Source organism: Equus przewalskii, chromosome 27, assembly GCF_037783145.1.
Source record: "Equus przewalskii isolate Varuska chromosome 27, EquPr2, whole genome shotgun sequence".
Classification (NCBI taxonomy): domain Eukaryota; kingdom Metazoa; phylum Chordata; class Mammalia; order Perissodactyla; family Equidae; genus Equus; species Equus przewalskii.
The window spans coordinates 10037065-10052044 of NC_091857.1; the positions used below are offsets into that span (position 1 = coordinate 10037065).

The 14980-nt window shown below is 34.5% G+C and overlaps 1 protein-coding gene across 3 annotated transcripts in view; it reads left to right on the top strand.

Annotated features, from left to right (window-relative positions):
* The window catches only part of ROBO1 (roundabout guidance receptor 1), a 1062925-nt gene that overhangs the window by 270408 nt on the left and 777537 nt on the right, over nucleotides 1-14980 (top strand). The window lies entirely within an intron of this gene.

The following is a 14980-nucleotide window of genomic DNA, read 5'->3' on the forward strand; positions in this document are numbered from 1 at the left end:
AATGTTTTCATTTTAATGACATGATTTGATACAATGTTTTGTATCTGTCATAAACTCAGTACAATTTTATTAATTCTGTATTGATTGCACTATAGCTAAGCCAAGCAAATGTGCAGCCAGTATTGTTTTAATCATCCAATTTAAATATGTCATGGCAACCAAAGCAGGCAAGGTCGTTATTTACATTGTTGTATGTTAGTCATTAAGAGATTGTTCCCATTTGGATTATGAAAGGCTAAATTTAAACGTTCTGGTTTGCTCAGAAAAATCAGTACAATTTTTAAGTGCTTTGTCTGCTGCTGTATTATGATTTTTCTTTCAGATCTATAAATATTCTTGATTCAAGTATCATTAGACATCCACACAAAAGGCATCTGGTTTAGTCCTAAATGTGGATATTTTTTATGTAGAAGCATTTGCTTCATTGCTGTAAATTTATTATGCAATCACATTGGAACACTACCTAAAATATATTTAACTTATGAAAAGCTTTCCTTCCACTTCGGAGAAAGTGTGTTAGAAGGGTAATAGATTTTCTAAATTGGGCCACATGTTTCATGGTAAATTTTAAACACATTTGGATATTTACAATCAGTGTTATGGCAGAATTACCATATAATAATGACAAAAACTCTTACCAAATGGGAAGTATACATTAGATTTATCAGTTTAAATCTAAATTATCAACATTTCTTTTTCTTTCTAGCCAGGCACTTTTTAAAAGTGAAAGATAACTAGTGAGAATACGAGTTGTATTGTTTTATGAGGGAAGAATTAGAATTTATAAAAGGAACTATACCTCAAATAGTCCTGGATTTCTGGATCAAAATGGGTGTTTAATTGTACTTTTTGTTATAAATTCCATACATTACTTATAATATATCACTTTTAAGGAAAAATTATAAAAGCCTAATTTATTACTAATGCAACTTTATTCATTTTCACATAGTTACATTTTTCATTCTTCATAAGTGGAATTATAGCAATAATGAATTCACCAACATTTGATATTTTTCTGTGTGTGCCAGGTTCTGGGTCACAGTACCTTATTTTATTATTTTATTCCTCTTAACACCATATGAAATTTATTTATGTTTCTTTTTTAATAATGAGTTGCATGTAATAGTGAGTTACATGTACAATATTCCCAAAATGTACATTATTTTATTCTGGATTTATTTAAAATGCATATAATCTTCCATTGTCGGAAAAGACATCTTAGAGAATTTAGAGTTCAATTTAACAAGCATTTTTGTAATTAAAAGACTATTTTAAAGTGATAGTATTTTTGGAGAAGAAATACATGCAGATAGATTAATCAGTCAGTGGGGGAAAAGTGAAGGAGAGTGATCTGATAAATCTCTAGAAAAATTTATTATATGGTCTCTCCTTGTCTTCCTCATATAATCCTTTATCAGGACCAATTTCACTTAACCCATTGTCAACACCTCAGTAAATTAGATGCAGATATAAAGGAACTTCTGGGGCACACACATTTGGCCTTTTAAAAAAACATGCCATGATTTTCTGTAGAAAATAACTATTTCCAGTGCTTCTTGAGTGGTTATAAAGTCAGAGCATGATACCTGTTGGTGGATGGATTGATTGATTGACAATGTTTTCAAGATAAATGTGCTTCTATTAATTCAGCAGCTACAAAATGAATAAAATATGGAAGGCATTTTTAGGGATAAGTGAACATAGGGGAATATCTTACTCAAGTCATGTTTTCCTGATTATTAAAGTATAAATAGGAGGTATATTGTTAATATTCTACTGCACAGAAAACAACATAATCATAAGTAGAAGAATTCAATCTCATCACTTAAAAAACATTTAATAAATTAACATAAAGTTGTATATGGTTTTATAAGGGCCACCAGAGTACAAATTTTCATTTCTTAGGTAAAATATTCCATTGAAACATATCACTGGTTTCCTAGTAAGCGTAGTATAAAGAAAATTTGTTTGGCTTTCAATATGATATTTTCTTTTAAGGTTTTGTTAAAGAGTTTTACTTCTGGTCTGATAAACATAATGATGACGACTATAATATCACTTTTTAAAAATAACAATAATAGTATCACTATTATTATTTTTATTTTAGTTCTTAGGTACTATCTTAGTCCATTTGGCCTGCTATAAGAAAATACTATAGACTCGGTGACTTATAAACAAGAGAAACTTATTTCTCACAGTTCTGGAGGCTGGGAAGTCCAAGATCAAGGTACTGGCAGATTTTGTGTCTGATGAGAACCCACTTCCTCATAGACAGCCCTCTCTCTTCTCGCTGTAACCTTATCTGGCAGAAGCGGAGAGGGAGCTCTTTGGGTCTCTTTTATAAGGGCACTAATCCTACTCATGAGAGCAGAGTCCTCATCACCTAATTACCTCTCGAAAGCCTCACCTCCTAATACCATCACCTTGGGGGTTAGGATTCCAACCTAGGAAGTTGAGGGGGACATAAACATTTAGTCCATTGCAGGTACTGAGCACATTTCCAAGCACTTTCCAGTAGTTATAGCATTTAATTCTTTTAACAAGCCTCTAAGGTATTTTTTAATGGATGATTATTCCATTAGTCACAAATCTAGTTATTGGTAGAGCAATGATCCTAACTCAATAGTTTGCTGTACACATACTGTTCTTTTAAGTATAATTCATCTAATTCTACCATCTTCAAAACTTATTAGGTGTATGTGGTTGAACTGGTATAGTTCAGTAAACATGAATTACTAAGATAAGTCCTCTAGTAATAATTGAACTTTTTTGTGTTGTTTTGTTTTGTTTTCGGTGAGGAAGATTTGCCCTGAGCTGACATGTGTGCCAATCCTCCTCTATTTTGTATGTGGGTCACCGCCACAGCATGGCTGACAGTGGAGTAGGTCCATGCCCAGGATCTGAACCCATGAACTGGGGCCGCCAAAGCAGAGCCTGCAAAACTTTGACCACTTGGCCACAGGACTGGTCCCCAATACTTGAATTTTACTTGTAAAAAGGGATATTCATATTTAAGCATATCATTTCCAATTTTATGTAATAACAAAATGTATAACTTTGCAGCTAAATCTTTCTACATATCTCTATTTCCTTAAGATTTTTAGATGTGAACTTTTTAAGCTTTTGAAACTCACTTCCAAAATTTCTTTCAGAAAGTTTCTACCAATACTAATGAGCAGGATATAAGATGAAATATAACCTAGAATCCATGGTCAAAAACTGGTTGTTACCACTTAATAAAAATCTACTCTCATGGGTGAAATAGTCTCTGTATTTTAAATATGCATTTTTGATGACTAACAAGGTGTATCCAATTTTTAAATACCTTTACTGTGTTATTCTGGCAAATTGGATACATGTCCTTTTTTTTTCTTTTGCTGAGGAAGATGGACCCTGAGTTAACATCTGCTGCCAATCTTCCTCCTTTTTTGTTGAGGAAGATTAGCCCTGAGCTAACATTTGTGCCAATCTTCCTCCACTTTGTATGTGGGTCACTGCCACAGCATGGCTGATAAGTGATGTAGGTACACACCCAAGATCTGAACCCGGGCTGCTCAAGCTAAGTGCCAAACTTAGCCACTACGCCACCGGGCTGACCCCTGAATATATGTCCTTTTTGGTTTTTTTACGTGTTTTTTTTTTTTTAATTGGGGTCTTTTAATTAGTACTGATTTGATGCTGAAATTTTTTTCCATATAAAAGGATATTAACACTTTATAGGCAGAAATGTTCCCCCCTCCACTCTTCAACTACCTTTTATTTTTCCCTCCATGAAAAATTACAGTGTTCTGTTTTAATATTTTTAATATTTTTACATTTTGTGTCATGCTTAGAAAGTCTTCCGCTATCTCAACATATATATTTGTTTCTCTTAAATAAATTTTTTGGTTTTTTTCCTGCTTTTTCCTTCTTTTTAACACAAAGAATCTTTACTCCCAGTGCATATTTTTGAAGAGTTACACCTTTATAGTCCTGCGGATGTGTGCTACTGTCATAGCACACTGTTCTAACTGTGATAATGTTATACTTTGGAGCATATAGAACTTTATTAATACACCTATCCCCTCTCCCATCCTTTTTCAAGCAAAAACTCAGGATGGATCCTTCTTCCAAATCATTCACACTCACTGTCGTAGAACAAGACATGCTGCTGAGAAACCATGAGCCTCATAAGAAGAAGATAATCATTGCCTTGGTATCTTGGAAGGGAGGAACATTTTTAGGCAAAAATGTCTGCAGTGCCTTCCTTAGCACCATACCCACTCCGAGTTCTTGTGTGGGCAACTCTTATCTCTCTACCCAGTAACATTTCGTTCACTTCAGTGCTGATTAAATTTCATCTTGAGGGGGAAGGAGTAAGGACTGAATATATCTTATCTTGTATTTTGCCATTCTGGCTGCCTCCCTCTCATTCATTTTCACCTTCTATTATGTGTAAACAACAGCGAAAAATATTTTCTCTTATTCTTTAAAATAAGATGCTTTCCCCACCCCAAGCCTCTTAAATCCTAGAATCACCCAGCTACCTTGTTCTTTCATGAAAAATTGGATGTTAGGAAACCATAATTCAATTATTTCTCAAGGTGCAATTTGTGAACCAGGTCAGAGCTGGCCTTCGCCTCCCCTACCCTCCCTGGATAATTCCCACTGTCCTTTCCATATGGGACCATCTGTGCCAAACATCTGACCTGGGGCACAAAGGATCCAAAGGACACAGGGATACACCCCCCCACATACACACAAGTTCTCATTGATTTCATCTTAGCTTACAACGATCTTCATAAAAATATTATTTTTATGTGAAAACAGCATCTGTAACTAATAATAGCACAATAGAAACAGATTATGTAATATAGTGATTGATGTTCAATTGATTAAAAGAATTATTCTGCAAAATAAATAAGTTCAATTGATGAATTGATGAATGTCAATTATTTTCAGTTTGTTTATGCTAAGGATTATGTGCTCCCAAATTTTAATATGCCTGTGACTGTGTGCCTTGAACATCATGAGGAAAATCCATTGCTTCCCTCTCTTTCTTCCAAAATGAAATTGACCATTATAAGCGGAATCTGTGAATTTATGCTTTGAGAATCTGGGAACCCCGTATTAAATGCTTGGAGTTAAAGCCTTTGGAGGGGAAATATATTAAGCCATTGTTGTAGGGCATTAGGAAATAGTAATTCTGGGAGAAAAAATGACCTCTGGGGAATATATTTACCTGGAGGAAAGATGCATAGGTAGCAAAAAAAAAAAAAACAAAACAAAACAAAACCCCTAAAGTAAGGCAGAAACTTCCCTGGAGAAAAGTCTTTGTTTTTGTGTCAATTTTGGGGTAAGATTTAGAAGCTTGAGGATTCTAAATATTTGGAGGAGAGAATATTACAAGGATTAAAATGGTATGCAGAGTTGTTATAAAAACTCACTCAAGCAGCTATTTAATAAATATTTACTAAGTCTTTAGTAAGGGTTAGACATAATTTCTAAGTCTGGCATAAGGAGTAAGAAGTAAATCTCAATGAATGCTCTAAGTAGTTGTAACTGATTTAGGTCAAGAAAACTTCATGTCAGTTCTTAACTGTACTTTTTGTAGAATGATATCACTGTACTTTGTACATCAATCAACTAAAAATGGTTAAAAATAAGAAAAAGCAGAACAGACTAAAACTCGTGATCGTAGCTTTTTTCCCTTTAAACGACACAACCACTCACCATGCTGTGTCTCTCCCTCCGTACTCTATTGCTGTGACAGCAATTTTGTTTGACATTCTGGGTTTGGATAAAAGAGTGACTCTCTGGTTTCTCAGTAAATGTTTTGATGTTTTCACTGAAATAAGTTACACTTGCTAAGTCAACAGCCTGAGCTAAAGGCTTCAGAGAAATGCTTAAAATTTCATCATCAAAGGTCTTTTGATCAAACTGTTATAAAGGACCAAATGCTCGACCCACTGTTGATCTTCAAGGCTATCTTATTTTTCCATTAGATATATTCGAATTTCTAATTATTCTCTTATTTCAATGGGAATGGTAGAAATTAAAGCCATCACATCAAGAGAATCAAACTGTAAAACCTATGGTCAAGCAGATTTCAGCGTGTACTTATGTAATGCTGGAGTATAAATGCACAAGAAGCTCGGGTACAAGAAGTTTACTACCAACTAGAGCTGCTCCACAGATGGCGCCTGCAGGAGAGATAGAAGAGACGTGAAGCTAAGTGTAGTGCAATTTGGGTTCTTTACTCCTAATATACAGATGGAAGCTCAGTTACGTGAAATCTTTGGACATTTACAGAGTGTCATGTTTCATATTCTGTAATCATCCTTAAAGCTATATCTTTGTAATGCTCGAATATAAGCTCTTTTTTTAAATAATTGAAAATTATTGCTTCTTATCACATAGGCATTGTAGCTGAGAAGCTCTTTATTGGACTAAATCCTTCAATTAATTATGTTGAGAGGATAGAGAAATAGCCAGTACATCCCTATTCATAGACTTTGGAGAGTTGATCTGAGCAACTTATGTATTAAATACCTCTTTCCTATATCTGCGATTGAAATGCAGGAAAATTACTCAGAGTCCTGTAATCGAAGTAATTATAATGATAGATATAAGGGAATTACAGTTGGGTGTTTAACTGTCTCCTTAGAACACTTCACTACTGAAATTTTTACCTGTATTTTAGAAACTGTTTTTAAATAAATCTAAAATTCCTCTTAGCATCTCACTTTGAAACTATACTCACCTTACTATTATGACATTTTACTTTTCAAAGAAGTGGTACATTTCTAGTCTTGTAAAAAATTATGCAGGAAATGGCAGAACAGTCAAGCCATCTGGTCCATAATGAGCTGTATTAACTGAAAACTAAAGATTGATGTTAAATGTTGCACTTCACCTGTTCCACGGAGGTGAGTGTGAAATCTCAGAGTCTAGCTGAGGGCTCTACTTTTTGCGTTATAATGAGTCACTCTAAAGAGCAACACTGCTTGTTCTGTTGCAAAAGTCTTCAGTGTGCATATTTTAGCCTTTTTTTTACAAGGTGTGAACTGAAACTCAACTCGCTGAGAGTTTTTAGTAACTTCGACCAATTAGGTAATAAGAAAAGATATTCAGAGTGAGCATATTAAACTGTAATCGCTCTTGAAAAATGGGATACCTAGAATGTTCCCTGAGAAACTCTTGCCAACCTCTGAAAACTAATTTTGCTGACTTTCTCCAGGGATGTCAACTAGGCTGACTAAATAGTCAAAGCAGAAAAAGGGACCACTGTGATATCCTGTATGTTAAACAGCAAAGTCTGTGTTTTATTCCACCTCCGATTCCCCATCAGAGCAATCTGGGCTCTACCATACCTAAGGTGCATGTTTTAGTTGAAGGCTTTCCACTGATTTTGGGAGAGTCAATCTTTAAATTGAAACTGATGAAACAAATATAAAACCAGATAAGATGAATGGATGTGAGATAATGTGAGTTTAAAATAAGAAGAATCGAATAAGTGAGCAAAAATAATAATTTAAGAACAAGCAAATGATCCACTTTGGAATTTTCTTGGGCACTGGTTCATAGAGATTATAGTTTCTGACCACTGTTTTTTGCCAAAATTTTTATTCTTCCTTTACTTTTGAATGACTTCTCCTTATCTTGTGCTACAATGTAGTACTAGAAATTTGAAGCTGGCTGTCAACTGAAAGACAGGATGAATAAATTGCTTCTGTGTGTCTGATGTTTGCATTTTTGTGTTTTATTTCAGTTTATGGCTATAAACCAAAGCTCATGTCAAATGTAGCAGCTTTCTCTTGTTAAGGTGAAGAAGAGTAACTGAATGAACAATCTTCTAAAAATAGTATGTCTTGAGTAAAGAAAAAAACTCTCATCACATGAGTGGAAAATGAACATTTAAACAGCACTTACTGCCCTGTCTTTATTTCTCAACAGTAGCATGCTGCGACCTTTAACTTTTCTTCCTCATGTAGTGAAGTCATTTGTAGTTACTTTTCAGGTTTTTATTAACTGTGTACTATCTCTGGCAAGCTGTGGTTAATGTTTTGGGGGGAAAAAAACCTTAAATATAATTAAATAAACTAGAACATTCTTCACCAAAATTCCTTATTTTGAAAAGCCTGGACTTTAGCTGAGAGCCAGACTTCTTTTTTTGCGAAATCATATCTGACTGCAGTCACACGCTCCATTTATTTGCACAGGCTGACCAAGCACTGGGAGGAGTTCCTACCACAACAGAAAAGTCGAGAAGAGAGCAAGCAGTTTGAATCAGCAGTTACTGGAAAATCTCTCTCATTGTTGCTGTTGTCTGATCCTTCTTCTTCCATGACTTTGTCCATTTCATGAGCATGAATTGGTTTCTGAGATTCACAGCAGTCTTTTGAAGAGCTCCCTTGCCTTGTCCGTGGTAGTTATTTCCACCAAGTTTCTTATTCTGGTCTGGCATTCTGACCATCTCCTGTCTCCTGCTGTGACTTGTTCTAGGCTTGCTGCTTCTCATTTTCCCAAGTTTTCAGCACTCGACTTTTGATGTGAGTGTTGGTTGAGGCCTGAATTTGGTCTGAATCTGAACAGCTCTCTGAAGCTGCTCATGTTGTCACAGTCCCTGCCTCTCTCCCTTATGACTGCCCAACCTGTCTTTCTCTCAATAATTCTTAAATTTCAGTTGCTTCAATGAGGTTTTTTAAAAACTACATCATTTAGAGCTACATTCCCAAAGATTCTGTGTTAGTTGGTCTGGTTTGATTCCCAGAAGTCTCCATTTGACAAAACTGAGTGGTTCTGTGATCCAACGACGACTTTTTGACAAGCATCACCCTTCTTTTTATTGATACTCTATGCTCTTAATTAAGGAAAATGGAAGAAGGGTTTAGGTATTCAGTTCATTATGGTGGCTGATGATATCCTGTTTGGAAATGCCAAGCAGTCTTTTGAATCTGATGGCAGAAGTTTTGTTTAGTCTGGAAGCCCTGTACTTAGAATTAGCTTCTGTAAGAGTTTTATGAATCCTTGACGTCTTGCCTTCTTTCTTTGACTTTTGAGAGAGAAGCATAGACTCACAAGTTGATTCTGGCTACTCAGAGTACCTGCCCGCCTCCGCCTTCCTCCCCTTCTTTGTGAAATCAAATTCACCCTCTCTGCCTCCATTGAACAGCTCTTTGTATCTTTCTATCTGTCTGTTTCTCTCCTGCTCCTTTTTCTTTCACAACCCTTGTCTCATTGTATAAAACCTTCAAGATTCTGGAAAACAATAGCCAGAAATACATGTTGTCAGCTAATAACTCCTGTTTTATGCCCCACAACAAAAATCCCACCCAGCATTAGAGACACATATCCTGGATACATGTTTTGAAAGAATAAGGAAAAATAATAAAATGAATAAAATGCATATTAGTATGGTATATATTTAGGTAAAAATTTAAATTTTTTCTAAATAAAATTCTGCAAATATGTAAAATCTACATGCTTATTAATGTATCTATTTTAGGCCAAGTTAATATTAGTTATATTAAACTAAGTGCTTTTATTTTTTATTTAGGTAGTTGAATATTTCTATCATTCCCAGTCAATATCTACTGTGAGCCAAGTACAGGGAGAAAATAAGCAAAAAATAGACACCATTCCTGTCTTCGTGGAGGTTAGATTTTAATGGTGGCATAGATCATAATTAAAGTTTCATACAAACAAGTGTATAATTGAAAGTACAATATAGGTTCCATTAAAAAGGGATATATGATACCATGACCTGCTCGCCCCCCCAAAGGTTCACCTCAAAATACTATCACTTTGGGAATTAGGGCTCCACTGCATAAATTATGAAGGGACACAAACATTCCCTAGTGTGTCCTGTTCTGAATCTGATTGTTGTGTTTGTGTGTGTTCAATTCAAAAAATTGACATAATGCTGCAAATCTCACTGTTTTCTCCTGTGATTTTCATTCAGTGATGTTTTCATTTATGTCCATCGTATTATGTTTATATCTAGTCCATTGCTTCTTTCTGATGCATGGGGTTCCATAGTAACCACGATCGTATTTTAATTATTCAGCCCCCTGGTCATGAACACATCAATTGTCCTCACCTTCCTCTAAACTAAACACAGTTGCAGTGAATCTTACATACATTTTGTTCCCTTGCAAATTGGCATAGAATTTTTTCTTGGTAAAATAGCTGGATTTAAGGCATGCACATAATTAATTTCACTTCATATATCAGAAAGTTTTATGTACTGACTTTCCAAGTTTACATTCTTAAGCAGTAGCGCAGGAAAGTTCTCGTCTATCTGTACCTCACCTACACATAGCGAGGCTTCCCTCTTTGCACATTTACCATATGATGGGTACTATGTATCTCTTGTTTAGATTAACATTTTCCTGACTACTGGAGACCTTGAGCATCTTTTCATATAGTTCATATTATTCATTTGAGCTTCATCTCCCTAAGTAAGATTGCTTACACATGATGTTTGCACATTTTTATATAAAGTTTCCAATATTTTCTTCAGTGATTTCAAATATACCTTTAATGAAAATTCGTTCTTGATTTTAGGTAGTGTAAACATTCTTCAGGAGTCTGTTATTCTTTTTAAGGGATATATGACAAAAAGTGCCACATAGAGTGTAATCTGGTCTAATAAGGCAGGGATTGAAAAACAGAGAGACAAATAAAAACTTAGAATGCATGACTTTCATGCTGTTGGAAGAAAATTCAACATATCCAGTGGAAAGAGGGATGTTAATTAATAATAGAAAATGCAAGTTAATTTATACAAAGGACCTATAAAAATGTCTGACACAGAATCAGGACTGAACAATTACTATTTACCTTTTCTCTTTTTGCAGTGTGAAAAAAGTATTTCTGATAATCAGCACACATATTTTGATCTTTTAGTTTTTTTCAAGAAAGGAAATTCAGAATCTTAAGAGTGTGAAAGATTATTCAAAACCATGGTTTTCAAACATTTTAAGGGTTGTTCACATTTCTTATATAAACTCTTTTATAAAATCTCAATTTTTAAAACACGTAAAGAATAGTATTTTCTTTACAGAAAGAATCAAGATGAGAATTTCAGTGTCATGTCAGCCATTGGATGCTTTATTTATTTTGTATCCCAAACAAATTAATTATCCAATATATTTATATTTATAGTAAAAGAAATCTATCTCAGTTGTTGTAAGAAAAATAAACCATTCAGATGAATGAAAGATGTCTGGGTTTTCATTTGTTCGGACTGGATGTATTCAGGGAATGTATCTTCATATCTGGTTTGAGGCATCCCCTTGGGGCCAGCCTGGTGGCGCAGAGGTTAAGTGCACACGTTCTGCTTTGGCAGCCTGGGGTTCTTCGGTTTGGAACCCGGGTGCAGACATGGCACCACTTGGCAAGCCATGCTGTGGTAGGCATCCCACATATAAAGCAGAGGAACATGGGCACGGATGTTAGCTCAGGGCCAGTCTTCCTCAACAAAAAGAGGAGGATTGCCAGCAGATTTTAGCTCAGGGCTAATCTTCCTCAAAAAAAAAAAAAAGAAACATATGCCCATTTCTAAACCATTGATTTTTTTTCAATAACGATACTGACAAATCCATTGGTAAGACCTAAGTCATAAGCTCACTCTTGGAATAGAAGTGTTTGCTTCTCTGCAGAAAAAGTTTAAGGAAAAAACTGTGAAATCATCTACTTAGGGCATTTATTCACATTCCAGACTTTGAAGTCAATCTTGGATAAATTTCTTAACCTCTCTCTGCCTCAGTTCGTCATTTGTAAAATGAAGATGATAACAGCCCCTCATAAGAATATATATGTGTGTACTCTAATGAAGGACATACATTCAGTGGCAGCATGGACTTTTGTTTAAAAAAGTTTTCCTTTCTTTAACTAAGCGTGTTAACTATTTATATATTTATCTTTAGACTATTACATGACTTCCCTTTTCTTAACTTTTTCTAGAAAGAGCTAACAAAGATTTTATATGCATTTCATGAATGCTTATTGAGAAACTCAAACATACCTTGATTGAAGAGACTAATATGCTTATATGAATATTTCTATTGTATCATCAATTCAAGCATTTATTGGGATTTTTGCTTCCTTACCAGTATGTCCAATATGTAGGCAGAGGAGGGTTTTTTTCCCCTATATTCTAATTAGAGTACATCTATTACTAGATTGTTTATAATGAACTCTTGTTTCTGAATCAATATTAAGTCAATTTTATTTTCTGTTCCCTTAGTGAAATGAATGTTCTACCAATTTGTTTAACAAATCGAATAACTCATTTTGGTGATTTTTCCCAACTTGTTAATATATTTATAGAAATACAGGATTTTCCTTGCTTTATTTGTTTCCGGAGAGCTTCCTACAAATATTGCCATCTCTCCAAAGGCTTAGGGGCAGATATGCGAAGAGAACAAAGAGAGGAGTTATTATTGAACCAGGTGAACTATGGTTAATTCACGCAATCAGAATTTCTTTGAAAATTATATAACTTCTCAGATTGTGACATGTTGATGGAAACCAGTACATTTTTCCCTGCTTAATTATATGGTAACAATGACTGATTTTTAAAATAATTGATATTTCTTCTTGATGGTAATAAAAGAAGGAAGAAGGTCCTTATCAACTTTGGTATTCAAATGAGATTAAGCTCATATTATGGTAAGGAGAGCTACTATGTGAGCAGACATAAACTATGGTTCTGTGATGGGGAACCTTTCATATGCAAGAAGATTGCAACATAGTGGAAGACAAATTCCAAGCATTTTCAGCCAATCAGCTGGTATTTAATCACAACTGCTAATATTATAAAAATATTCGATCCTATAAAGGACACCGGCAAGGCATGAGAAAGATAAATGAATAGAATTACCACAGAGATTGAGCTTACAGTTGCTAAGAACAGTGTAGAGATATGATTAGAATGAGAATGTAGAGAAAACTTCCTGCTATAGATGAGTATTACTTTTATGTTAATTATTTGAAATTCATTTGAATCTTTTCTTTGACTAGCATATAGGTTATTAAGAGCATAAGAATCTGAAATTGCTGCCTGATTTCAAAGGCGGGTCCAGCCACTTTCAACCTGTGTGACCTTGGGCAAGATGCTTAACTTAAATTTTCTGCAGTGTAGTTATCTTTAAAATGAAGCTAATAATAGTACCTACTTCCTAGAGATGCTTAACGGATAAATGACTCTATTTGTATAATATTCCAAGGGGAGCACCTAGGATATTATATTTTAACAACTCAATAAATGTAACTTCTTAGTCCTAGTGTCGATAGTAGTACCAGTAGAAATAGTCGCAGCAATAGTCATAGTTGTAGTAGCCGTAGCAGCAACAGAAGTGGTCTTAGCAGTAATAGCAGTAGTAGCTGCAGCAGCACTCATAAACTGATACCGATTATCCCCACGACTAGAGCTGATTTTTTGTCATTGATAGAATTTGAAAGAGCTCAACAAGCTGTATCTTTTCTAATGAATATATTATAATTAATATTACTTAGTGATTAGGAATAAAAGAATCAGCAACCCAACCGAGTATGTCTAGAACATTTGCACACTTCAGGACTGGTTTTTGTTTCTTTGTTTAGGACCAGTTGTTGTAGCTTTATATTTACAATCCTCAAGTATAATCATTTGGTTCCAATTAACTCATGTTGTAGTCAAATCAATTTAATCCTTAAAGTCTTAATTGTCTAGATTCCATATGCTTTTTGCTTTTGCTTAAACATTGAGCAAGTAAATTAAAATCTGTAACAATCTGTGGTGTAAAGCAGCAGATCTAAAGTCAGAAGAGAAGCTAAGAGTTTACTTTGTTGACTCCCTATTCAACGCCTGAATTCTTTTCTCAATGGTTTTGTTCAGGTAGAAGCTGGACATCCATTGATGGAGATGTCTTTATTCATTCCATTTTTGAACAGTTTGTTTTGTTAGAAAATAATTCCTTCTGTTGAACTTTCCCAGGGGAGTCATTTAAACTAAGAGCAGCACTCAGCTACAAGAGTGGCCTTCCAATATTAGAAATTGTCATTCATGTCCCTTCATTTCTTTGGAGTCCAGATCATACAGTCTCAGTTTCTTCACTGAGCCCCATAGTAGTCTTCTGATATTGCTTCATCTTTCTTTTTGCAAGCAGTCCAGTTTGTCAGTGTTCCTATTAAATTGTAAACTATCAACTCTTGTTATAGTCTGTATTTCTCTGTGTTAATGAAACCCGAGATCACATTATTTTAATTTTCTTTTCTCTGTTTAACTTTATGCTTGCATTTATGTTTTCCCTTCTACTACTTTTTCCCTTGTGCTCATTTAACATTCATTTTTATTCTCTTATACTTGGACAGTTAATATTTTAGGTTCATTTTCAGGATTTCACATTACAAGTTGCCATTTTGACTTTCCCTCTCACCTGCTTCCATGTTGACCTGCTCAGTAGGTCAGGCTGCCTCCCAGTTGATATCTCCCTCTAATCAGTTTGTCATGTGAAATCATATTAGGGTTACTGTAACAAGCTTTTAAATGGTGAAGTATATTATCAAGCTAAACAAATTTTCCTATCAATTTAAAGTTTACATATTTTCATTATTTTAGAAAATATAGAACAGGTAAAAAATATATTAGATTTCTATTCTTAAGCCAAGAAGACTAGATTAAGAGTCTCATAACCATAATTGATCTTGTACAAGTTCACTGTGGCATATTATAATACCATCATTAGCATGCACATCAAGAACAAGATACATACCATGGTTTGTAAATAAGCAGATGTTCTCCAAAAATAATGTGACAGCTTTGTAGGGAAAAATCCTCCATTTGTCATATTTTAGTTAAGTTTGTACATATCTATTAAAAGCAACATTAATTGCATCATGATCTTACTTATTTCAAAACACTAAAAATTGGCTATAATGTATATGGTGCCAAATTCAAGTGGCCATTCAAATAATGCACTGAAATATTATTATACAGGACATGTTGCATAGT